The sequence below is a fragment of the Panthera onca genome, chromosome B4 (genome assembly GCF_046562875.1).
Source record: "Panthera onca isolate mPanOnc1 chromosome B4, mPanOnc1 haplotype 2, whole genome shotgun sequence".
NCBI lineage: Eukaryota > Metazoa > Chordata > Mammalia > Carnivora > Felidae > Panthera > Panthera onca.
In genome coordinates this window covers 31,773,780-31,800,308 of record NC_138345.1, presented here as the reverse complement: position 1 = coordinate 31,800,308, position 26,529 = coordinate 31,773,780, and the positions used below count along the sequence as shown (strand labels likewise).

Sequence of the window (26,529 nt, the reverse complement as noted above, 5' to 3'; positions counted from 1 at the left end):
CCAAGAGTCAGACGCTTAACCAACTGAGCCACCCAGGGGCTGCACAAAATAAGAATTTAAAGTGCAAACTCACACAGGATGTTTTCCAACCCTAGAAACTCACTTTGAAAAATATGAGTGGATTTCATGCATCTTTTATCAACCAGTTTCATGGTAGAAATGAAACACAGTGTAAGTGATCCCAAGCATATCTGTGTACTTTTATAAGGGACCAGACTGGCACCATAGTCCCAAGGGTTGTCACTTCTAAAGATCATGTATCAAGAACCTCTAAATATTGTGTATCAGGACCCAGATTCCAATCAGAGAATTTCATGTCATCGGTGTAAAGGCCACCAAGCAAATATCTTTTCCAGATGAACATATACCTAGAAGCATCCACATATCCCAATTATCAACACTCAAATACAGAAAGATAGTATGACTGTTCTTTAGTTCTTACAGATGCAGAAAATAAGGAGAATTCAGAAAATGAAGCATGGCAGCAAACCATGGGCAGCCTAAACCTCACCTAATCTCTGCCTTGAACAGCAGTTCTGTTAAAACTATACCAGATGCTGCAACATTAGTTGGTTACAATGAACTCACTATTAGCTCCTGTCACTGGAATAAACAACAAGTGTGCAGTTTTTTCAAAACCAAATTGTTTTGCATCTAATATCTACTTCATTTTCCTGCTCCCTCAAGCCTCTCCTGAAACCGATTTGATAATATCCACTACATTTTAAGGAGTGTTGTTTCACATTGCAAAGAGTAACAGCATGGATTTTTATAATCTACGTCTTAGCAGGAGGGAATTACAGCATACCCGCAGGAAAGTTTTCTCTTGCACAATAAACGGAAAGCTTTGTAAATATAAAATAACAATTTGCATTAAAAGGTGCATGTTTAAATTTGGTATTTCCAGTTATATAAAGGGGAAATTAATTCCAGCAAAACGACAGTCGGCCACAACCTTTCCATAACAACTCTGGCTGTGGTTTTCTCCAAGCAATGTAAGGATTCATATTTTTCTGGAAGAGACAATAGGGAATCCCTCATGAATTGTTCCTTAGATTTTTAGTTGAGTACGACCCAACACTTCTGTGTTAGACTCCAAAATACTACATGTAGCTGTAATAATACCAGTAATGAGTCACTATCTTTAGATCAAATTACACTTGAATTAATTATCTTCCATCTACCTCCTTTCTTTGGCTCCTCTTCCTCTGATCTGAGCATCTGATATTCCCAGCCTCTAACGTCACCATTCCCCCTTATAGCCTAGTTGTTTCCAACTGTGGCAATTTTGCTCCCCAGGAGACATTTGGCAATGTCTGAAAAACATTTTTGGTTGTTGCACCTGCAGAGTGCTACCGGTATCTAGTGGGTAGAGGCTAGGGATTTTGCTAAACCTCCCACAATGCACAAGGACAGGCCCCCCAACTGGGGGTTTAAATATATTCATCTCACTTCCCAGAGTGGTGTTGGTTTGCGCTGTTCCACAGGACAGTGTACACACCTTTAACGCTGGGGCCAGGGTGTGGCCCCAGGGCGCCTGGGTGGCTCAATCGGTTAAGCGTCTGACTCTTGGTTTCAGCTCAGGTCATGATCTCACGGTTCATGTGTTCCAGCCCTGCATTGAGCTCTGTGCTGACACATGTGGAGTCTGCTTGGGATTCTCTCTCTCCCTCTCTCTCTGCCTCTCCCCCCATCTCAAATAAATAAATAAGCTTAAAAAAAATCTGGTCCCAAATGTCCATAGTACCAAGGTTGAGAAACCCTGCAATAACCTAACCAAAACATTAAAAAAAAAAGCCTTCTCAAGAATCTGCAGTGGATCCTTACTTATTACACTATACATTTTAACTTCCTCAGCCTTACTTTCAACAACTTCTAACGTACAACTTTTAACCATAACTAAATAAATATCTGATGAACTTCTATCATGTGAGGAGCTGCAAAGATACCAGAAGAGTCAGAGAGGTTGGTACCCTCTAGAAGTTCAGCCTCTGATGCAGGATACAGATCATTGACAAGGTGTCTAGTACAGGGCTAGCACCCGGTAGGTAAGAGGAATGGTCTCTCTCCTGCTCCTGGTTAACTCTCATCCCAGGCAGACCGTGATGAATGCCCTGTACAGAGCAATGGAAGCTTGCTTCCCACTATTCCCCATATAAACCCAACTCTTGGCTTTCTTGCAAAGAGATCAGGGCACAACATTCAGATTTCTCAGTGAGTAGTGACTGTGCACTAAGCGTTCTCCGCTCCTTCCTAGCCCCGCTTGAGGATTTGTATGCAGCCAGCAAGGGCTAAAAGTGTGTGCACTGCCCTGTGGAACAGCGCAAACCAACACCACTTTGGGAAGTGAGATGAATATATTTAAACCTATATCACTAAACCTCCATTGATCAAAATCCCCAGGAAGAAAGAAAACATTTGTAAGTCCAATATGCATTTGTTATATGGGAGAGGACTATCATAGAATAGTCCTCTCCCATATTATATCATAGAAACTCATGGTTTTCATTTTCTCTTCCTCCCTTGTCTCTTTAATTCCTAATAAATTATTTTGGTTATACTGATTAGGAATATGGTACCTATAATAAGCATTTATATTTGGACTTCTCAAAATGCAATTTTCTACTCAGACTTGATTATCTTTTAGTGTGCATGGTCACTCCACTTTTACTGCTAATTGAGGAATTAATATTGTTGTCAATGGCTATGATCTAGATTGAATTTGTCAACCATAAATTGTTCCTCCTGAGATGCCTTTGGGTGTTCCCAAATTGTTTATCTCAGATTGACAGCTTTGTTCTTGATTTCAAAATATTAACAAAGTATTAACCTGTTTTGATAGAAAGATAGCAATAAAAACTTGCTTCTGGACAGAAGAGAAGACTTTGTATGTCAGATTCACATATCTCAGGTGTTGAAGAAATGAGAAGAGACATTCAATGCATAAAAGCTCTGTGCAGCCAAGAACTATCTGCAAAATGATGATTACAATTCACCACAGACCTTCATTCTCCTGGGTAGGACATAAATGATTCCACTCTAGGATATTTCCAGGGATGTCTTTATACCCTCTTTCAGACGTCTTTTTCTAGTGTTGATGAAAACATATTCATATTTCAGTCTATATTCATAGTTGGGCCTCCATCATGTCTAAACATAGTGACCATAAATCTATTAAAAAAGGGATATTATGCCTGTGTTCAGGTAATGGTTGTTCTGAAAGCTAATAGAGTGTCCTATTTTTTTTCATATTTTTTTTTCTTTTTTGCTAGTAGAGTGTTCTAATCAAGATCTTAGCTCTAAGGCCAGCCAGACTGTCTGAGTTTGAATCCTGATCCTGCCACTTACTAGCTGTGTGACCTCTCTAAAGAGGTCTTTCCTCCAATTGTCTTAACATCAATCTATCAATCTTTTCCTGCTTCAGTAGCTATAAAGGAGGTTAAAAGTAGAACCTATCTCATGGGGTTGTGTTGGGCCCTAAATCAGTCATAAAAGGGGCTAGCTAGCACATAATTGACATTCAATAAATGGTAGCTTTTATTTCATCATGTGTGCATAGGCAATATCCATTCATTATGCACTCATTCTTCAAAATGAAAAAATTTCTGGGGCAGTTGGGTGGCTCAGTCAGTTAAGCATCTGGCTGTTAGTTTTGGCTCAGGTCATGATCTCAAGATTCATGGGTTCTGACCCTGCATCAGGCTCCAAGCTATCAGCTTGGAACCTGCTTGAGGTTCTCTCACTCCCTCTCATTTATACTATCTCTCTCTCCTTCTCAAAAGGAATAAACTTAAAAAAAAAACTGAAAGAATTTCCTGGAGCACCTGGGTGGCTCAGTCGGTTAAGTGTCCCACTCTTGATTTTGGCTCAGGTCATGATCTCGTGTTTTGTGAGTTCGAGCCTCCATGACAGGCACTGCGCTGACAGCCTGGAGCCTGCTTGGGATTCTCTTTTTCCTTCTCTCTCTGCCCTTCCCCTGCTGGTGTTCTCTCTCTCTCTCAAAATAAATAAATAAACTTAAAAAAAATTTTCCTGATTATAGTTGTTACAGATACTAATTGTAACAAAATAGTAATGACATAAACAGACATGAAAAAAGGAAGTAAAAGTCCTTTCTGACCCTTCCCCTTAAAAATAACCACTGTTAAGAGCTTGGTATAGATCTTTCCAGACATTTTTATGCATAAGCTCATTCAGACATACACACACACATACCCGCACATACACAGGCTTATACATTCATACCCATGTACATGAGCTAATATTTTTCTTTCAGGTTTCTGGGTTTGGTTTCCTCTCCTTTAAAATTGTGAATATCTTCTCCTCAGTGACTTAACTTTTTTAATGTTTATTTATTTGCTTTGAAAGAGAGAGAGAGAGCACAATCTGGGAAGGGGCAGAGAGGAAAAGAGAATCCCAAGCAAGCTTCACACTGTCAGGGCAAGCCCAACGCAGGGTTCAATCTCATGAATTCTGAGATTATGATCTGAGCCAAAATCAAGAGTCAGACACTTAACCTACTGAGTCACCCTGGCACCTCCTCAGTGATTTATCTTTATGTTTAACTCTAATCCTTTTGGACTTTATTTTTGCATGTATTATGAAATAAGAATACGATTTTTCCCCACATGGTTATCCCATTATCTTAGCACCAATTATTAAACAATTCCTTTCTTCCCTCATTGATTTGAAATGCTAATTTTAACATATACTAAATTATTACATATTTAAGTCTATTTCTAGACTCTATTCTCTTCCATTCATCTATCAATCCATTCCTGCCTCAATAACACACTGTTTTAATTATACCAATTTTATAATATATTTTGGTATTTGTATAGTAATCTCTACCTCTTCTTAGCAAAATCATAGTTATTTTTAATTTCACAGATATTGGAACTCACTGAGGTAAGAAAAATAGGGAGTCACTATGAGTCAACTACTCAGAGAGTATTATATAAACTGAACTTTATCAATAAGAATAGGATCTTATTGTTACCAGAAGTAACTGAGAAATGCTTTTAAAAAATATAAAGCCCCCAAATAGATATTTGGTGCTTCCCACTGCTGTATAAAAAATACCATTGCTTTATCAGTAATTTGAAACTTGGGCAAATGAAATGTATCTAATCTTAGTTTCCAGTAAGGATAGGAAAAAAGAAGATAAACTTCCATTATAAGACAAGTTTAGGCTAATACATATTGGAATTTCCTAGTTACGAAGAGAGCATACTTGAGTTATGTTATCTTTTTTACTGTAAATTCTTAAGAAAGGCTCAGCTCACTGCTTGCACAAAAGTGGCATGAATCTAGTTCTTTCACCCAACAAGAAATGGGACTGAAAAACCTCCTGTCCAATACCTAAGTCACTCTGAGATTGTGATGTTTCTGTTGTTTAAAGTCACATTTTTATTCTATTTAGGAGCCAATGAATAAAATTACATACACTAAATACTAATTAATAATAAAAATGTGGTGAAAACTAGCTTGAATAGCTATTAGCTTGAATAATAACAGGCCTTGTATCACTTGTCTGAAAAAAACCTCATATTTAGCCTAAAAGTTCTTCAAGCAGTATATCTGCAAGCATATTTTACCCTCTGAGAAAGCAATTACTAAGTAGTAGAAAGGAATGAACATGTATTTCCAAGAACCATATGGTAACAATAAATAAAAAATAGATCATATAGGCAAATGCAAAAATAAAGTTATAAGAAATACAAATATAACCAAAGAGTAAACAAATGCTTCTGACCTGAAGTAGTAACTGGTACTAGATTTTTTCTACTGTAACAAACAACAGGACACCAGAGAAGATACATAAAACAATTGTTTTCAGACAGTGAATAACAGAGGAAGCAGAACTATGACCCCTGAGAGAAGCGATACAAATAAAGTGAGGCTTGTGATGGTCCCAGTTTTCTTTCGGGAGCTACTTTTTGGATTGTGATGCAGGGAAGGGTAATTCTAGGAGAACATGGCAACTTTGTTGAATTGAGGAAACAGTGACCAGAGTTAGGGAGGCTGAGGCAGCTGGAATTTTCAGGGCAGAGTACCAGAAACGAGTAAGCTAGGCAGAGCAAGAGCTAGAAATCTGAAGAGGATCCGCCTTGCATCTTTGGTTAATACACAGAGTAAGACTCTATGAGGCCAGGCAGAGAACATTAGTTAAGGAGCTCTAAGATGAACAACCCCCAGAGCTCACAGAGATCTGCAAGCTGTTCAAATTCTGACCAAAGAGAAGGACCTTGGAAGTACAGTTGACCCTTTAACAACATGGGTTTGAACTACACAGGTACACTTACACATGGACTTATTTTTGATAAATACAATACAGTACTGTAAATGCATTTTTCTTATGTTTTTCTTAATATTTTCTTTTCTGTAGCTTTATTGTGTGAATACAGTATATAATACTATAACATACAAAATATGTGTTAGTCTTCCTGTCAACAGTAGGCTATTACTTAGTAGTTAAGTTTTGGGACTCAAAAGTTTTATGTGGATTTTTGGCTGCACTATGAGAGGGGTTGGATCAGTGCCCCTACCCCAGTGTTCTTCAAGGGTCAACTACACATTGATGAAAATTCTTACATTATTGCAGAAGTGGCACACCACTATTTAAAGGTACACTAATAATTTAAGATGCATGCCATAAACCTTATATCAACCATTAAAAAGTAAAATGAAGTAATATAATAAATTAGTTAATGGAGGACATAAAATGGAATATTAAAAAAATATTCACTTAATTCAAAAGATAGGAAAAGAAGAAAAAAGAAAGTATATGGGGCAAGTAGAAAACAAATAGCAAAACAGTAGATTTAAACCTAACCATATCAATAATTACACTTAATAAAGATGGACTAAATTTCCCCATTAAACGTCAGAGGGGCCCCTGAGTGGCTCAGTCAGTTAAGCATCTGACTTCAGCTCAGTTCTTGATCTAACCACTCGCGGGTTCGGGCCCGGTGTTGGGCTCTGTGCTGACAGCTCAGAGCCTGGAGCCTGCTTCAGATTCTGTGTCTCCCTCTGTCTGTGCCCCTCCCCTACTCACACTCTGTCTCTCTCTCTCTCTCAAAAATAAGTAAACATTAAAAAAATAAGTAAGTAAAAAGTCAGAGATTGTCCAACTGGATAATAAAGTCTAACCACATTCTGTCCACAAGAAATTCACTGTGAATGTACAGACAGAGGAAAAATATAAGTAAAAGGATGGAAAAAGATATACCATGTAAACATGAAACATAAGAAAAGTGGAATGACTATCTTCATATTAGACAAAGTAGACTTTAGAACAAGGAATACTCCCAGAGATAAAGAAAGATGTTTTATAATAATAAAATGTCAAGTCACTAAGAAGAAATGACATTCCTAAATGGGAATACACCCAATTGCTTCAAATTACATGAAGGAAAAACTGACAGAATTGAAAGGAGAAAAAGACAAATCCACAATTAGAGTTGGATATTTCAGCACCTCTCTCCACAATTAATAGAAATAGTAGAGAAGTAAATAGGAATATAGACAACTTGAATAATTCTGTCAAATAACTGAATCTAATTGACTGTTATAGAACACTTCACCCAGCAATGGCAGACTTTACAGTATAATCAGTGCCAGTGGAACATTTACCATATACTGGGCCGTAAAACTAGTCTCAATAAATTCAACAGGATGGAAATCACATGGAGGATTTCTCTGACAAAATGCAACTTAACTAGAAATCAATAACTGAAAGTTATCTGCAAATTACAAAATACCTGGAAATTAAACCATGAGTCACAAAAGAAATGAGAAGAGAAAAAGAGAAAATATTTTTCAAAGTTTGTGGGATGCAGCTAGCTAAAGCTTGGCTTTAGAGAGAATTTTATTGTACTTTTGTACTGTAAAATTTCCATTTGTTTTGAAAAATAGTTTCTATACCTTTATACATATTCTTTATTTGATGTGACATTGTCATCATAGCTTCTTTGTTAAGCTGTCTGCTTCATTTGGTATTATACATAAATATTGGGCTTCACTAATTGCTAGATGATTGCTCTGTTGTTCTACAAAATGTCCTGGGGAGGTAAAAGGCCATGGCTCAAGTGCCACAGAGTCTGGCTGTTCTTACAGATATTTAATAATTTTTTTTTGAATAAATGTTTCTTCATTTGATATATTTCCTCAGGACAATTACTATTTACCAGTTATGGTTGTTTCACTGGGGAACAGGTACCTGGAGCGCCTCAGATAACCATTCCAGAAGAACCCCCACACTATTTTTCCACAGTGGCTGCACCAGTTTGCATTCTTTTTCCAAAGGGAAAGAGAGTTCCCTTTCTTGTGGGATACCATTAAGTACACCAACATACATGTAACAGAAGTACCAGAAGGAGAGGGGAAAGGAGCAGGAAAAAGATTAGACAAAATGATGACTTGAAAACATCCCAAATTTTATTTTTTTTTTCAACGTTTTTTTTTTTTTTTATTTATTCTTGGGACAGAGAGAGACAGAGCATGAACGGGGGAGGGGCAGAGAGAGAGGGAGACACAGAATCGGAAACAGGCTCCAGGCTCCGAGCCATCAGCCCAGAGCCTGACGCGGGGCTCGAACTCACAGACCGCGAGATCGTGACCTGGCTGAAGTCGGACGCTTAACCGACTGCGCCACCCAGGCGCCCCCCAAATTTTATTTTTAAAAATCTACACACTTGGGGAACCTGGGTGGCTCAGTCAGTTAAGCGTCTGACTTCAGCTCAGGTCATGGTCTCCCAGTCCATGGGTTTGAACACCGCGTAGGGCTCTGTGCTGACAGCTCAGAGCCTAGAGCCTTCTTTGGATTCTGTTTCTCCCTCTCTCTCTCTGCCCCTCCCCCACTCACACTGTCTCTCTCTGTCTCTCAAAAATGAATAAATGTTAAAAAGATAAATAAAATAAAAATCTACACACTTAAGAAATTCAAAGAACTCAAAGTATGATAGATGCTATATAGCAGTAATATCTATATCTCACTGGAATTAAGCTAGTGTAAGTCTAAAGTAGGTTCTAATATGTTAAGATGTATTTAGTAAACCCTGGAGAAACCACTAAAAAAAATAATTAAGAAAATAACAAAAAACACAGTGAAAAATATTGTTAAAAGAAGTAAAATGTTCCACTAGAAAATATTTACGTAAAACAAAGAAAGTAGTACAGGAAGAAAAAAGGAACAAAAAAGATGAGACATATCGAAAACAAAATGTAAAATAGCATATGTAAGTTCAACTATATCCATAATAAATTAAATGTGAGTGTACTAATCAATCAATCAAATAGCCAAGACTGTCAGGCTGAAAAAAAAGACTAAAAGAAAAAAAAAATATATATATAATGTCAGTTTTGCATTTTGGTGGCTCTGTTGGTAAATGCATATATATGTTTATAATACAATTATATAAAAATATATGCCTATAATACAGATAAACATTCATGTTTATAATTGTATTATAAGTGTAAGTTTATAAAAAATTATGTTTTTATAATGCAATTATAAACATATGTTTGTAAAAAATCGTGCTTTTATAATATAATTATATAAACATATGTTTATAATATGCTGTTGTTTATACTACAATTATAAACCTATATGTTTATAATACAATTATAAACATGTTTATAAAAAATCATGTTTTGAGAAGGAGGGCATTTGTTGGGATGAGCACTGGGTGTTGTATGTAAGCAATGAATCACGGGAACCTACCTCCAAAACCAAGAGCACACTGTATTCACTGTGTGTTAGCTAACTTGACAATAAATTATATTAAATAAATAAATAAATACATACATACATAAATACATAAATAAACTTTAAAAAATCATGTTTTTATAATACAATTATATAAACATATATGCACCTACCAACAGAGCCACCAAAATGCAAAAACTGACAGAATTAAAGAGAGAAATAGACAATTCAACAGTAATAGTCAGAGGCTTCAATACTCCACTGTCGATAATAGAATAACTAGAAAGAAGATAAACAAGGAAACAGAGACTTCAACATTTATAAACCAACTATACTTAAAAGACCTTTATAGGCCACCCAAACAACAGCAAAATACATATTATTCTCCAGTGCACATTCACCAGGATAGATCATTGCTAGACTATAAAACAAGTATCAGTAAATTTTTAAAAATTTAAATTATATAAAGTATATTCTACAGCCATAATGGGGTGAAAGAAGAAAATCAATAACAGAAAGAAATTGGGGACTCACAAATATGTGGAGTTAAATAATATATTCCTAAATAACTAATGTATCAAAATAGAAATAACAAGGAAGATATAAAAATACTTTGAGAGGAATCAAAATGAAGCTACAATTTGCCAAAAATTATGTAATGCAGTAATAGTACTTAGAGGGAGAGTTATAAATGTAAACACCAAATTTAAAAAGAAGAAATATCTTACATTGATAACCTAAACTTCCACCTAGAAACACTATGGCAAAGAAAGCAAAATGAACCTGAAGCAGACAAAAGGAAAGAAATAACAGAGATTAGAGCATAGATAAATAAAATGGAAAATTGAAAAACAGCACAGAAAAATTTAAAGGATCAATTTGGCTCTTTGAAAAGAAAAGAAAATTGACAAATATTTAGCTAGTCTGACCACACAGAAAAAGACTCAGATTGATATAATCAAAAATGAAAGGGGGCACAATACTACTAACTTATAGAAATTTTAAAAGATTATAAGGAAGAGTCACTTGTCAGCCAAAGATGGCTGCACTCAGGCTAGTTGAGCAAAGGTTGGAGTGAGCCCCCATTCACTCAGCCCCCTGTCAGAGGAGGACTGGTGGAGGCACCAACTGCTGTGCAGAGAGCATAAGGCTCAAGATGGATAATTGTGAACCAGATGATATTGTCAAGGAAATTTAATTTTCAGTACCATAACCAGAAAAATTAATGAACTCCCAGAAGCAGAAAGGAATCTCTTTGAACATGGATCAACATATATTGGACTTAATGCTGCTATCTGTGGTCTAAGAGCAAATAGTCTTTATCAACACATCTTAAATGTGACACAGGCTCATATAGCTGCTGGCTTACCAATCACAGTGATCCCATTTATTACAGCACATGCATCTTACAAAGGTTTTGTAAATTTACCTTTGAATACAGATGATTTGACTTGTGAAACCTGTACCATAACACAGGTCTTATATCCTGTTTTCTTGGTGATACCTATGAATGGTTGTAGAGCAGTTAGATATGAGCCAGCCCTGCTACCAGAGAAAGGAAGCATCTTAACTTGCTGGACTAGAATTTCTAAGCCTGTCTTTAGAAAGATGTTACTTCCCATTTGCTCTGACTGTGTTTGTAGCATACCTTGGATCTAGACAATATAAACTAATTATAAAGTCTCTTCAGTTACCTGAAACTGGCCTGGAAATTCAGTGACTGTTAAACAAATGTGCACACAAAAATAAAATTGTAATGTATAATTAAACATCTAGTGTGTGAATTTAAAAAAGATTATAAGGAATACTATGAATAACTGTATGCCAATGAATTAAATAAGTAGAAGAGACAAATGCCTAAAAGAGACACGGAAAAATTGACTATTGAAATTGAATTAAAAAAGAAATAGAAAACTCAAATAGACCTATAACAAGTAAAAAGATAGAGGTATAATTAGAAAACTACCAAAATAAAATTTTCAGGCCCAGATATCTTCACTAGTGAATTCTACCAAACACTGAAATAAGAATTAATACCAACTCTTCACAGACTCTTCGAAAAAATAGAAGAGGATGAAACACTTTCCAAATCATTCTATCATACCAGTATTCCGCTGACACCAAAACCAGAAGACATCACTAGAAAAGAAAATTGACCGATAGCTTCTGTGAAAACAGATGCAAAATTCTACAACAAAATACTAGCAAACTGAAACCAGAAACATATAAAAAGAATTATGCACCATTATCAAGTGAAATTTATCCCAGAAATGTAAAGTTGGTTTAACATCTGAAAATCAATGATTGTAATACATATCAACAAAACAAAGGACAAAAACCACATGATCATCTCAATAGATGCAGAAAAAGCATTTGACAAAATTTAAACTTTCACGATTAAAAAAAAAACTCAACAAGAAATAGAAGGGCACTTCCTTAATCTAATAAAGGGCATGTCTAAAAAATGTACAGCTAGCATAATGGTAAAAGACTGCTTTCCCCCTCAGATCAGGAATAAGATAAAGATGTCTCCTCTTGCTACCTCTATTCAATATTATACTGGAGATTCTAGCCAGGGCAGTTAGTCAAGATAAAGAAATAAAAGGCATCCAGATTGGGAAGGAAGAAGTAAAATGCTTTCTGTTAGCAGATGCAATGATTTTTATGTAGAAATTCTAAAGAACTTACTAAAAAAGATTAAAACTAGTAAATGAGTTCAGCAGGATGGCAGGATATAAGATTGATATACAAAAATCAACTGCAGATATATACATTTCCAATAATCAATCTAAAAATGAAACTAAGAAAACAACTCCAAAGAAATAAAATACTGAGGAATAAATTTTAATAAAATAAATGCAAAACTTATGCTTTAAAATATATTTTAAAAACTATAAAACGTTGAGGGGCCCCTGGGTGGCTCAGTCAGCTAAGCACCCAACTTCAACTTAGATCATGATCTTGTGACTCCTGAGTTTGAGCTCAGGCTCTGTGCTGACAGCTCAGAGCCTTGAGCCTGCTTCAGATTCTGTGTCTCCCTCTCTCTCTGCCCCTCCCCGCTCACATGCTGCCTCTCTCTCTCTCTCTCTCTCAGAAATAAATAAACATTAAAATTTTTTTTAAAACTATAAAATGTTGAAAAATTAAGATGATTTAAATAAATGGAAAAACAACCTACATACATGGATTGGAAGACTTAATATGGTTAAGATAGCAATACTCACAAATTGGTCTATAGATGCAGTGTATTTACAAGCATTCCAGCTGATTTCTTTGTAGACATTTCAAGCTGATTCATATGGAAATTTAAGGGACCCACAATAGCCAAAAAAAATCTCAAAAAACAAGAACAAATTTGAAGAGCTCCTACTTCCCTATTTCAAAACTTATTAGAAAGCTAAGTAGTCAAGACTGTGGTTTTGATGTAATGACTCACACTGAAAGTCCATAAATACACCTTCACATTTACAATGAATTGATTTTTGACTACAGTGCTGAGACAATTCAATGAGGGAAAGTGTAGACTTTTTAAACAAATGATGCTGGGACCACAAATATTCACACACAAAAGAATAAATTGGATAGCCTACCTCACACCATGTACAAAAACTAACCCCAAACGAATCAAAGACACAAGTGTAATAGCTATAATTATAAAACTCTTAGAGGAAAACATAGGAGTAAGTCTTCATAATCTTGAATTAGGCAATGGTTTCTTAGATATGATACTGAAAGCATAGAAAAGAAAAGAAAAAATAAATTAAGCATTATAAAAATTAAAGACTCTTGTGCTTCAAAAAAATTAAAAAATAAATTAAAACTCTTGTCCTTCAAAAGATACCATCAAGAAAATGAAAAGACAATTCACAAAATAGGAGGAAATTTGTAAAGTATATAAAGAACTCTTGTAACTCAGTAATAAAAAGACAACCTAGGTAAAGAAGGGCAAAAAATTGAATTTCTCCAAAGACGTACAAATGTACACCAGCTATTAGGGAAATGCAAAGCAAAACCACAATGAGATGCCACCTCATACCCAATAGGATAGCTATAACCCTAAAGATAATAACAAAGATGGTAAATATGTGGAGAAATTGGAGCCCGCATATACTACCACTAGGAATGTACAGTGGTACAGCCTGTAAGCAGTCTGGTAGTTCCTCCAAAGATCAAACATAGAGTTACCACATGGCCCAGCAATTTTACTCCTAATATATACCTAAGAGAAATGAAGACCTATGTTCGCGTGATAAGTTGTGCACAAATGCTATAGCAGCATTATTCATAAAAGGAAAAGAAAAGTGGCAACAACAGCAACAACTGATGAATGGTTAAGTAAAATGTGGTCTGGTTGTATAATGGAATATTACTTGGCAATACAAAGAAATGAAGTACTAATACATGCTATACCTTGGATAAATTTTAAAAACATTAGCCTAGGGGTACCTGGGTGATTCAGTCAATTAAGTGTCGGACTTTGTCTCAGGTCATGATCTCACAGTTCATGGGTTCAAGCCACACCATCAGTGCAGAGCCTGCTTGGGATTCTCTCTCTCCCTCCCTCTCTGCCCCTCCCCAACTTGCACTTTCTCTCTCTCAAAATAAATAAATAAACTTGAAAAAAAAATTTTAGTCTAAGTGAAAGAAGCCAGCTTCAAAAGACCACACATTACATGATTCCATTTATATGAAATGTTCAGAATTGTCAAATCTATACAGATAGTAGATTATTGTGTACCCAAGGCTGGAAGAGTTGGGGGTAAATGTGCAGTGACTGAAATGATCTAAAATTAATTATGGTGTTGATTGCACAACTCTGAGAAAATACTAAAAACCATTGAATCATTCACTTTAAATAGACAAATTAGGGGCACTTAGGTAGCTCAGTTGGTGAAGCATCTGACCTCAGCTTAGGTCTTGATCTCAGGGTCGTGAGTTCAAGCCCTGAAATGGAGGGTACTTAAAAAAAATGGATGAGTTATATGGTGTTGGAATTATATCTCAATAAAGATATATTCATTTCAATAAATGAAAAAGAAAACTATTTAAAAGTCATAGCAAAATAGAACACACTTTTAAGGTATAAATACCAACAAAGCCACTTTCTTAATCGAGGAGTAATTCAAAATAATTCAAAGGCAAAGTAATTAAAAGGCAAAGACCTGATAAATGGCATGTACCAAAAAAAACCCCAAAACCAACAACTAAAACTGAAAAAACCCTAAAATAAAACATACCTAATGGTGAAGCTACCAGATGCTTCCACGCTAAGACTGGCAATAAAGTGGGACATTTACTTTCACCACTTCTCCACTTTTCTGGAGGGCCTATCTTGTGCAATAAAGTCAGAAAAAGAAAGGCTCAAAAGTTGAAAAGAAAGAAGAAAAACTTTCTTCATTCACAGGGACATATTTGTGTCTGAAGGAAATCCTAAGAAGTGTACAAAAAGGCTTATAGGACTAATAAGTGATATTAATAAGGTCATATGATACAAGGTCAATATACAAAAACCTATTATATTTTTATATACCATCAACAAATAATTAGAAAATGAATATTAGCATCATTTATAATAATATGCAGAATGAAAGGATAAATTTAACAGTATATACAAGATACAATGAAAACTCAAATATTGCTCACCAAAATTTTTTTTTCTTTATGCATTCTTTTTTAATTTTATTTATTTATTTATTTATTATTTTAATATGAAATTTATTGTCAAATTTGTTTCCATATGGCTGAACAAAAATGTAAAAGACCTAAGTAGTGAAGAGATATCTATGTTCATGCATTGGAAAACAGAACCTCAATCTATAGATTCAACGCAATCTCTATCACAGTTTCAGAAGGATTTTTGAAATTGAAAAGCTGATTCTAAATCCAAAAGACCTAAGATAGTCAAAACAGCTTAGAAGAAGGACAAAGTGGAGGTCTTCTTACACAGCCTGATTTTAAGACTTACTATAAAGCTATAATAATCAAGAAAGTGAGGAAGAATCAGAAATATATTTATGCATTGGTGGATATTTGATCTGGTCAATTGACTTTCCCCAAAGTTTGCAAGGTGATTGAATGGGAAAAGAATACTCTTATCAACAAATGGTGCTGGCACAACTGGATATCCTTATGAAAGCAAAACAAAACCCTTGACCTTTTTCTCACTCCACACACAAAACTTAACTCAGAATGTCTTATATACCTAAATGTAAGAGCTAAAACTTCAAGGAGAAAACTTTGGAGAAAATCTTTGCAATCTTGGGATAAGCGAAGAATTCTTATGACACAAAAAGCACAAACCATAAAAAAAATTATAAATTGACTTCACCAAAATTTAAAACTTCTCCCCATTAAATTTTTTTTAATGTTTATTTTTGAGAGAGACAGAGACAGAATGCGAGTGGCTTGGGGCAGAGAGAGAGGGAGGCACAGAATCCGAAGCAGGCTCCAGGCTCTGATCTGTCAGCACAGAGCATGACGTGGGCTCAACTATTGAACTGTGAGATCATGACCTGAGCCGAAGCCAGACGCTCAACCGACTGAACCACCCAGGTGCTCCAAAACTTCTCCCCATTAAAAGAAAGCATTAAAGAAATAAAAAGGCAAACCACAGACTACAGAAAATATTGAAAATACATATATCTGACAGGTGATTCATTACTAGAATATTACTAGAATAGAAAATAGAATAATGAAACTTCTGTAACTCAAGACAACCCAAATAAAAAAATGGGCAAAAGATTTGAAGAAGTATTTCTCAATAGAAGAGCTAGAAATGACTCATAAGCACATGAAAGGATGCTCAATGTCCAGTCATCAGGGAAATGGAAATCAAACCATAAGATTTACTACCCACATTTAAAGACTGCCTGCCAGTACTAACTATGAATAACTTATGTGCAGCAAGTTCAATACTTGTATGTCGCTGGTGGCATGTAAGTGATAACATTTATTTTGGAAAACAGTTTGATATTCTCTTAGAAAGTTAAACATGTTTACCATATAGCCCAGCAATCCTACTTGTAGGCATTTACCTAAGAGAAGTGAAAACACATATCCACACAAAGACTTTCACAAGAATGTTCATATCAATTTTGTTAGCAATAGTTAACACCTGGAAACAAACCAAAAGTTCATTAAAAAGTGAAATGTTAAGGATGCCCCGGTGGCTCAGTTGGTTAAGTGTCCAATTTCGACTCAGGTCATGATCTTGAGGTTCATGGGTTTGGGCCCCGCTTTGGACTGTGTGCTGATAGCTCACAGCTGGAGCCTGCTTCAGGTTCTGTGTCTCCCCCTCTCTCTCTACTCCTCCCCCTGCTTGTGCTCTGTCTCCATCTCTCAAAAATAAATATTTTTAAAAATTTTTAAATAAAAATCAACAAGAAAGTTTCACTTAGAACCACAAAGTCAGAACATGATATTAAGAGTAGCCTTTAGAGCTGATTAGAAACTCAGACTCACTTCAAACATAATGATATAGGTAAATTAAAAGTAAAAGAATAAAAAAAGATATACCACCCCAAAAAAGATACCCCTCAAACATTAATCAAAGGAAACCTGGAGCGGTTATATTAACATCAAAGTAGACTTTCTAACAAAAAAATTACCAGGGATAAAAAGGGACATTGCACGATAATAAAATGTTCAATTCACCAAGCAGACATAACAATCTAAATGTGTGTACACATGACAACAGAACTGCAATACTGCATGAGGCAAGAGCTGACAGGACTGAAGGGAGACATAGACAAATCCACAGGTAAACACTCCTCTCCCTGTAATGGGACCAGTAGGTGGAAGATTAGCAAGGATCTAGAAGAACTGACAACACTATCAACGAACTGGATCTAACTGGTAGTTATAGGACATTCCAACAGTTAACAGCAGAACATACATTCTTTTCCAGTACATATATAATATTCACCAAGATAGAGCAGTTGAACCATAAAACAAACTTTAATAAATTTGAAAGAATTAAAATCATACAAGGTGTGTTCTCTGAACTTAATGAAATTAAGCTAGAACTCAGTAATAGAAAGATGAAAATCTCCAGATGCTTGGAAATTAACACACTTCTAAGTCACTCAAAGTCAGAGTCAGAAGTCCCAAAGGAAATTAAAATTGAAACTAGAACATAGCAAAATTTGTGGGATGCACCTAAATCAGTGATTAGAGGGAAATTTATAGCATTCAGTGCTTATATTGGAAAAGACAAAAGGTCTCAAACCATAGTCTAAATTTCCACTTCAAGAAACCAGAAAAAGAAGAGCAAAATAAACCTACCACCAGTAGAAAGAAGGAAACAAACATTGAAGAAGAAATCACCAAATTTGAAAACGGAAAAGTAGGGAAAATTAGTGCCATTCCTCTGAAAAGATCAATGAGACTGATAAACCTCTAGAAAGACTGGCAAGAGACAAGACACTAATTACCAATATCAGGAATGAGAGAGGAGATATCATTACAGATTCCACAGGCATTAAAAAGAGGAAGGGGCATGAGGAAACTTTGCAGATGATGGATATGTTTATTTTCATGATTATGGTGATGGTTTTACAGATGTATACATACATAAAACTTACCAAATTATATATTTTAAATACATAGTTTATTGTATGTAAAGCATACTTCAATAAAACTATTTTTAAAAACGCTTTATGGAACAGAACATTTTCCCTTGGAGATGGTTAGAGCCCTCACTACATCCATTACCTGCTGTCATAGCTGTCCGTACCCCTGCACATCATTCCTCCACCATTGACTTTCTCAAATCACAATAACCGGCCCTACCTAATACTTCTAGTGTGTACAATAAAATACTATATTTTCTACCCACTCCTATCTCATCCTCGATGCACTGAATTATAAAACTGAAAGAAATTAGTGTCTACTGTGGCTTGATTCACTTAAGTAGAGAATAGTTTCTATCATCTAGTATCATCAATTATAACAGACTGGAATTATTCACAAGTATGTTCACCAGAGAGTTCCTAAAGGAACATGAGTCAAAAGCCAGTTTGGGCTCCAGGGAGAATCCACTGACTTCAGTAAGGCTGTAGATTACAGAATTTTACCTAAATGATCCCAGTGGGGCAGTGAAACCCAGGTGAAGTTCATTCAGTGCACAGCACATCTTGACACTGAAAGAAGTACAACCTTGGAAACATAGCATGTAATTACAAGCTAGAACTCTCTCGGGCATACAATGCTTGAGCACCATAAGATTGATCTCTTTGCTTTCATTTTTTGTTAAGCAGCAATATACAACTTATGGATTCTAACATCACAGTAATAGCTTCTTCATTGAGAATTCACAACAACATATACTCTCAGATTCCCGTTTTCAGTGTGCAGCAAACACTTGATTTCAGGAGGCTAAAAGACAGAAAGGGTGCACAGAGTGAGCCTCCTTTTTGGTGGAAGCTTTAATTCACACATTTCTGTGTTGGTACAACCTACTTGGGAGCTTTCTCCTCCTACCCTACCCTCATCTAGCTTCCTCCATGACCTTCCTGTCTCCTGTCTCATCCTATCTATCACAGAGTAGTTTACAGCATGCTCTACCATATCTTTGTTCCTTTAAAAACGGAGATACAAACACCTATCCTGCAAGACTAATGTACAGATTTGAAACACAAAAACACACACAGAGCAAACACTAGCAGAGTGATCTGTATAATAGACACTCAAAACAGTGCAAATTCTCTTTACTTTCACCTTCCTTTCTAATACCAAGTATCAGCAACCAGAGAAAAGAAGAAAATGTGCAGGCACAAGAATGGTGAAAAGCAGAAGAATCATGCCAAATGCCTGTTTTCTCTTCTCAGAACACAAGTTTTGCTCAAAATGATCGCTCTTGAGCATATCCCTCTGTTCTATAGCAGTTCACCTGGCTCAGGTAGGAGGCTTAGGTGGCCCAACTACTAACACACTTCTATTCTTCCTTTGCTTCAAACCACCACTCAAAAATTGATCATTTATTTGGAATATCGTAGATATTTAGCCCACCCTTTTCCTGGCTATTATCTGTCATTATTTAAACACACTAAGACGCTACTTAAAGAAGGAAAGAAAAAAAAAACTATCTCTAGCTTCTTCCCACTCCACCTATAAATGCCTGGTCTCTTGCCTCTTTTTCATAGCCAAACTCTATAAATGTTTTTCCACTTCTCACCTCACATTTACTCCTCAATTTACCACAAACTGGCTGCTGCTCAAATCATCTAACCATTTATTCTACAACTACTTGAAGTGCCTCTACTCTCTGCTAGACATTTCTAGGTGCAAAGAAGCCAGTGTGATTGGATGGAAAGAAGCATGAGATGTAATAAGAAGGGTAATCAAAAGCCAGGTCATGGAGCACCATGTGAGCCATAATAAGAATTTGGATTTTTCTTTGAGTGAGATGAGAAGCCATTGGGAGATTTTGAAAAGAAAGATATGACAAGGTCAGGGGTGCCTGGGTGGCTTAGTCAGTTAAGCGTGCAACTCTTGATCTCAGCGCAGGTCTTGATCTCAGGGTTGTGAGTTCAGGCCCCACATTGGGCTCCACTCTGGGCATGAAGCCTACTTTAAAAAAAGAAAAAGAAAAAGAAAAAAGAAACATATGACAGGGTCTAATTATATTTTAAAAGGATCACTGTAGCTGCTATAAGAATAGACAGAAGCAAGGGGTAGGGGGCAAGGGTCAAAACAGAGACAAGTAAAGTGATTACTGAAATAATCCAAGTGAGGGATGATGGTGTCTTGGACCAGACGAGTAGCATTGGAACTAGTAAGAATGATTCTGATTCTCATTGGTTTTGAAAATGAAGTTGATAGAATTGTTAGAAGGGGATGTGAGAGACAAAGGAAAGTCAAGAATGGCTCAAAGTCTTGCCCTAAACAACTGGAAAAATGAAGCTACCATTTACTGAGAAAGGAAGTCACAGGGAGGGTCTGATTTGGGCAGGTGATGGAAGTAGAAAATCAAAAGTTCAGTCTTGAGGTGCCTGGATAGCTCAGTCGGTTGAGCATTCAACTCTTGATTTTGGCTCAGGTCAAGGGACTGAGCCCCACATCAGGCTCTGAGCTGACAGTGCAGGGCCTACTTGGGATTCTCTCTCTCCCTCTGTCTCCACCTCTTCCCTGCGTGCAGGTGGTGCTCTCTCTCTCTCTCTCTCTCTCTCTCATTCTCTCTCTCTCTCTCTCTCAAAAATAAATAAATAAATAAATAAATAAATAAATAAATAAATAATATTTTTTAAAAAGCTCAGTCTTATATATACTAAGTTTGAATTGCTTAGTACACAGCTAATTTGAAAATGGTTAATTTTGTGAGTCTGAAATTCAAAGGAGAGGTCTGGCTAGAAATATAAATCCAGGAGCTATTAGCATATAAATGATATTTAAAACCACATGCCCCAAAAATGGATCCATAAATATAGAGAACAAACTGATAGTTGCCAGAGGGGAAGGAGATGGGGGATGGCCAAAGTGGGTGACAAGGAGTGGGAGATACAGGCTTCCAGTTACGGGATGAGTAAGTCATGAGGATAAAAGGTACAGCATAGGGAATAATAGTCAATGGTGTTATAATAGCCTTGTATGGTGACAGATGGTAGCTACACTTGTGGTGAGCATAGCATAGCATATACAGTTGTCAGATCACTATGTTGTACACCTAAAACTAATGCAGTGTTGTGTGTCAACTATACTTCAATTTTAAAAAATTAAGATAAAATAACCTAGACAATAAGTAGCAAGAAAAGTTTAAAGCCTGAGCCCTGGGGCGCTCCTTTATTTAAAGGGTAAAATGAGGAAGATCCAATGAAATAGAAGGAGCAGGCAATAAAATAAAGTAGTAGTAATGTCCCTGAAGCCAAGCAAAGATAGTATTTTATGAATGGGGAAGAACTCTGAATTGTTTTTGAGAAGTCCAGTAAGACGAGAACTAAAAATTAACTATTAAATTTAGAAACATTCATATCTCTTTTATTGTAACAGCTTTATTGAGATATAATTCACATATCATACAAGTCACCCTTTTACAGTGTAGAATTTAATGGTTTTTAGTATATTCAAAGAGTATTGCTGCCATCATCACAATCAATTTTAGGACATTTTCATCACCTTACCCATGATCATCCATAGTTGTAAAATATATCAGTACTTCATTCCTTTTTAAGACTAAATACTATTCCATTGCATGGATATGCCAAATTTTGTTTACCCATTCATCAGTTGATGGACATTTGGGTTGTTTTAATCATTTGGCTATTATGAGTAACAATATGCTCCTCTGAGCATTTGTGTACAATTTGTTTGTGTAGACATATGCTTCCATTTCTATTGACTATATATTTCTGGGTCAAATGTTAACTTTTTGAGGAACTACCTAATTGCTTTCCACAGAGGCCATACCATTTTACATTCCCACCAGAAGTCTATGAGGGGTTCTAATTTCTCCATATCCTCACTAACCATTCTTATCTGATGTTTTTATTATAGCCATCTTAGTAGGTATAAAGTGGTATTTCATTGTGGTTTTGATTTGCATTTCTTTAATGACTAATGGTGTTCAGCATCTCCCATGTGCTTATTGGCCATCTGTATATTGTCTTTGGAGAAATATCTATCCAAATCCTTGCTCATTTTGAAATTGGGTTGTCTTTTTATTATTGAGTTGTAAGGGTTATTTATATATTCCAGATACAAGTTCCTTATAAGATATGATTTGTAGAAATATACTCCCATTCCATGGGTTGTCTTTCTATTTTCTCATAGTGCCCTTTGAAACACAAAAGATTTTAATTTTCTTGCTGTCCAATTTTTTTCTTTTCTGGTTGCTTGTGCTTTTGGTGGATCCATTGCCAAATCCAGGGTCATGATTTTTATGTTTCTTCAGAGTTTTATAGTTTGGGCTCTTACATTTAGTTATTTGCTCCATTTTGAGTTAATTTTTATAAATGACGTGAGGTAGGGATCCAACTTCATGATTTTGCATGTAGCTTTTCAGTTGGCCCAGGGCCATTTGTTGAAAAGACTATTCTTCCCACACTGAATGGTCTTGGTATACCTGTTGAAAATCAATTGCCCATAGAAACACGAATGAAACATTGAGATTTGGGTATCTGCAAAAAACAGTTTTAATGAAATGATGGAGACAAAAGTCTAATGGAAATGAGTTCATGACACAATGAGGGGAAAGAAATTGGAAAGAATGGATAGAAAAAGTTTTTTGCTAGTGGGAGGGGCAGAAAAATGGAGCCATAAGAAAAGAGTGAGGAGGGGCGCCTGGGTGGCTTGGTCGGTTAAGTGTCCGACTTCGGCTCAGGTCATGATCTCACGGTCCGTGAGTTCGAGCCCCGCGTCGGGCTCTGCGCTGACAGCTCAGAGCCTGGAGCCTGTTTCAGATTCTGTGTCTCCCTCTCTCTCTGCCCCTCCCCTGTTCATGCTCTGTCTCTCTCTGTCTCAAAAATAAAAATAAACGTTAAAAAGAAAAAAAATTTAAAAAAAAAAAAAAAAAGAAAAGAGTGAGGAGTCTAGCTCCAGGCTAAAAACTTATGTGTTGTCAAAAAGAAACCCACAGGCCCCAAATGGAGCCACTTATGTTAAAGGGCCCCATGCCACCAAATTAAGGTTTAGGTAAATACCTAACTTAACTACATTTTCACCCCCTGCCCCAGTCAACCTGGAATTTCCTGGTCAACACTGGGAAATTTACTGATAGACTCCTGTTCCCTTTAGGAGGGTGACCTTGCCTAAAACAATGCATTCTTTGCTAATAATTTCATTTTTTCCATTCCCTCTTTGCCTTGCCTTTCCTGCCAAACCTTGCCTTTCCTGCAGCTCAACAGAGCTCCTCTCTCTCTACTTGTTAGATAGGATGCTGCCAAATTCATGAATTCATTAATAAAGCCAATTAGATCTTTAAAATTTACTTGGTGGCATTTTTGTTCTTTAACAGTGTAATCTTTCAAACTTGACCATAGGCAATTACAAAGGCCTTCCCTGGCAGACCTTACAGGGGAAAGCTGTAAGGTGCACAGACTTGGTGCACAGCCAGTGTGCTGCAGCCTCTGAAGGGAGTTGCAGTTAAGGACTCAGATTCCTCTGGCTTAACCTTGCTCTTATGCACATTTGTAGTCTGATCCAGGCACCTCCAACAGAAGCCTCTTTTTGGGGGAACCTCTTGCACTGCTGGTGGGAATGCAAATTGGTGCAGTGACTCAGGAAAACAGTATGGAATTTCCTCAAAAAAATAAAAATAGAATTGCCCTACGACCCCGCAATAGCACTACTAGGAATTTATCCAAAGGATACAGGAGTGGTGGTTTGAAGGGGCACATTTACCCCAATGTTTATATCAGTGCTTTCGACAATAGCCAAATTATGGAAAGAGTCCAAATGTCCATCAACTGATAAATGGATAAAGACGATGTGGTTTAATATATACAATGGAGTACTATTTGGCCATGAAAAGGAATGAAATCTTGCCATTTGCAACAATGTGGATAGTACTGGAGGGTATTATGCTAAGCGAAATAAGTCAGTCAGAGAAAGACAGATATCATATGATTTCACTCATTTGTGGAATTTGAGAAAGTTAAAACCATAGAAGGGCAGGAAAAATAAGATACAAACAGAGAGGGAGGCAAACCATAAGAGACTCTTAAATACAGAGAACAAACTGAGGGTTGATGAGGGTGGGGAGTTGAGGGTGGGGTTGGGAAGATGGGTGATGGGCTTTGGGGAGGGCACTTGTTGGGATGAGCACTGGGTGTTGTATGTTAAGTGATGAATCATGGGAATCTATTCCAGAAGCCAGGACTATACTGTATGTTAGCTAACTTGACAATAAATTTAAAAAAAAAAAAAAGCCTCTTTCTCTGAGGTCTTCTGAAGCCTTCAGATGCCTCTTCTTTTGGAGAAAGGAAGGGAAACCTTGGAGACATCCTTTCCACCCTGACTCAGTGCTCAGTTCTTTTCCATTCCCAGCACTTCTCCTTTTCCTTCTCCCCAGCCCAAGGGTCCAGAAAACCCCAGGATCTTTCAGCAATGAGACACTGAGAAGGATTAGCCACCCCTAATCAACTGACCCTTGACTGACAGGCAGTTCTTTGAGGGAAACAAGAAGGCAGAGAGAGTCAGTGATTTCTACAATTTAGCTTCTTGCTCTACACTATTGCTTTAAGCAGTTAAAGTCTTGACTCTCGCTTTCATTTTGGCTTGTTTTGATAATTATTGCAATACCTGGAGGCTCAGCTCCCTCAAGCTCCTCTGAGCCAAGCCAATAACAAAGGTTTATTTCTTTAATGGAAGGGATTACCAGCAGAATTGTACGCTGAGGAGGATGAGACAATAGAGAGAGAAGAAGGTAAAGTGAGAGAGAGATAGGATTGCTGGAGTGATCAGACATAACAGATCTGCCTAGATCCTCTCTTTAGGGCAGACACACTCACCCACAACTGCTTGCAGCATAGGCTCAGAGCCATGTCCTTCACTGGGAAATGCCCTCAGCCACAGGGCACTGCCTTGCCCAAGGCTACTTCCCTTCCCAAGACTAGTTTACACAGGGACACAAAGGTATATGCTTCATCCCAGAGTACCCTGTAGGAGTGGCTTAGCTGCAACTGCATTATAGGTCAGCTTCTCTCTCTGCTCTATTGTGTCTACCTCACTTTCTTACACATGTCTCTCGAGCATTTCCCAACAAACCTTGAGCATGCAATGCTCTATGTCTCTGTTTCCAGGGAATAATCTAAAGATTGGAGAGCTCCTAGGAAGTAGACTCTAAAATGGAACTTTTGAGCTGGATCGCTTGCTGGCAGGCTAGCAACAAGGACCCCATCACTAGTAGTAGTGCAGTGTGTATAGGTCTTGGAATGCCGTAGTTCTGTTGCTAAAACTTTTACCCACAGTGAACTAGGCTGGGACATGACTGGAATAGGATACAGTGGCTGGTATAATACCTTTGATCCTCAAGAGGTAAGAGGGAAATGATAACTATAAAGACTATGGAATTGGGTGGCTGTCGCTAAGCACATAGGTTCATTGAGAAGAAATAACAGGTGTTATTGACAGGTGTTCAGGAAAATTGATTCATCACCAATTCAGGACAAAACATGAGAGCTAGCGGGTCTCTTGGCAATGTTTAAGGAAATCCTAATCTGTACCTGGAGAGCTGATAAAAAGGAGGATGGGGCTCAAGGCTTAATCTTAACAGTAGCAGAGCTCAGAGAAGGTTGACTTCTCAGCCCCTTCTCATCTCTGTACAGGGTCAGGGTCTAATAGCAAAGAAGTGGAACCCCTAAAACTTGGGATGAGATTATCTGTAAAGATGCAATTGAGAACCTTGAAGCCACTGGGCCTGCAGAAGTGATCCATTTTCCCTTATTAAAAAATAGTACCCTCCCTTTGCTTAAAGATCTTGTAGAGGCCTCAAATGAGGCGAGTGCTTTGCAACACCATGCTATCAACCCTAAGGATTACTCCCATCTCCTCTCCTGGCAGCCAGACCATCACAGGGGTCAAGCCCCAGCATAGCCCATCTGAGGATGTCCTGAGCCTACCAATGGAAGAGAGGGACTACACACCAAAGGAGACGCAGAATCCAACTAATATATTCCTGCAGGAGCTGGGAATATACATGGAATGGAATCCCCAAGGTGCTAGATACAGAGCAACTGAACATCAGGTTGGGTAAGTAGGAGTTATCCACTCCGGTAATGCAGGATTTAACACACTGGCAGTGTTGAGACTGTGAGGATAGCTCTTGGAAGCTTGAAAAAAGTGCTGGGCCACATGAAAGGAAGGCATGTCTCACAAAGCCATGTTCC

At 37.0% G+C, this 26,529-nt stretch overlaps 2 protein-coding genes and 1 pseudogene across 3 annotated transcripts in view; 2 read left to right on the top strand and 1 right to left on the bottom strand.

Annotated features, from left to right (window-relative positions):
• Positions 1 to 26,529, top strand: part of LOC144617001 (uncharacterized) — a 101,422-nt gene that overhangs the window by 24,338 nt on the left and 50,555 nt on the right. The gene's annotated exons all lie outside the window — the stretch shown is intronic.
• The window catches only part of CCNY (cyclin Y), a 315,237-nt gene that overhangs the window by 255,691 nt on the left and 33,017 nt on the right, over positions 1 to 26,529 (bottom strand). The window lies entirely within an intron of this gene.
• LOC144616957 (transmembrane protein 126A pseudogene) lies at positions 10,359 to 12,285 on the top strand (annotated as a pseudogene).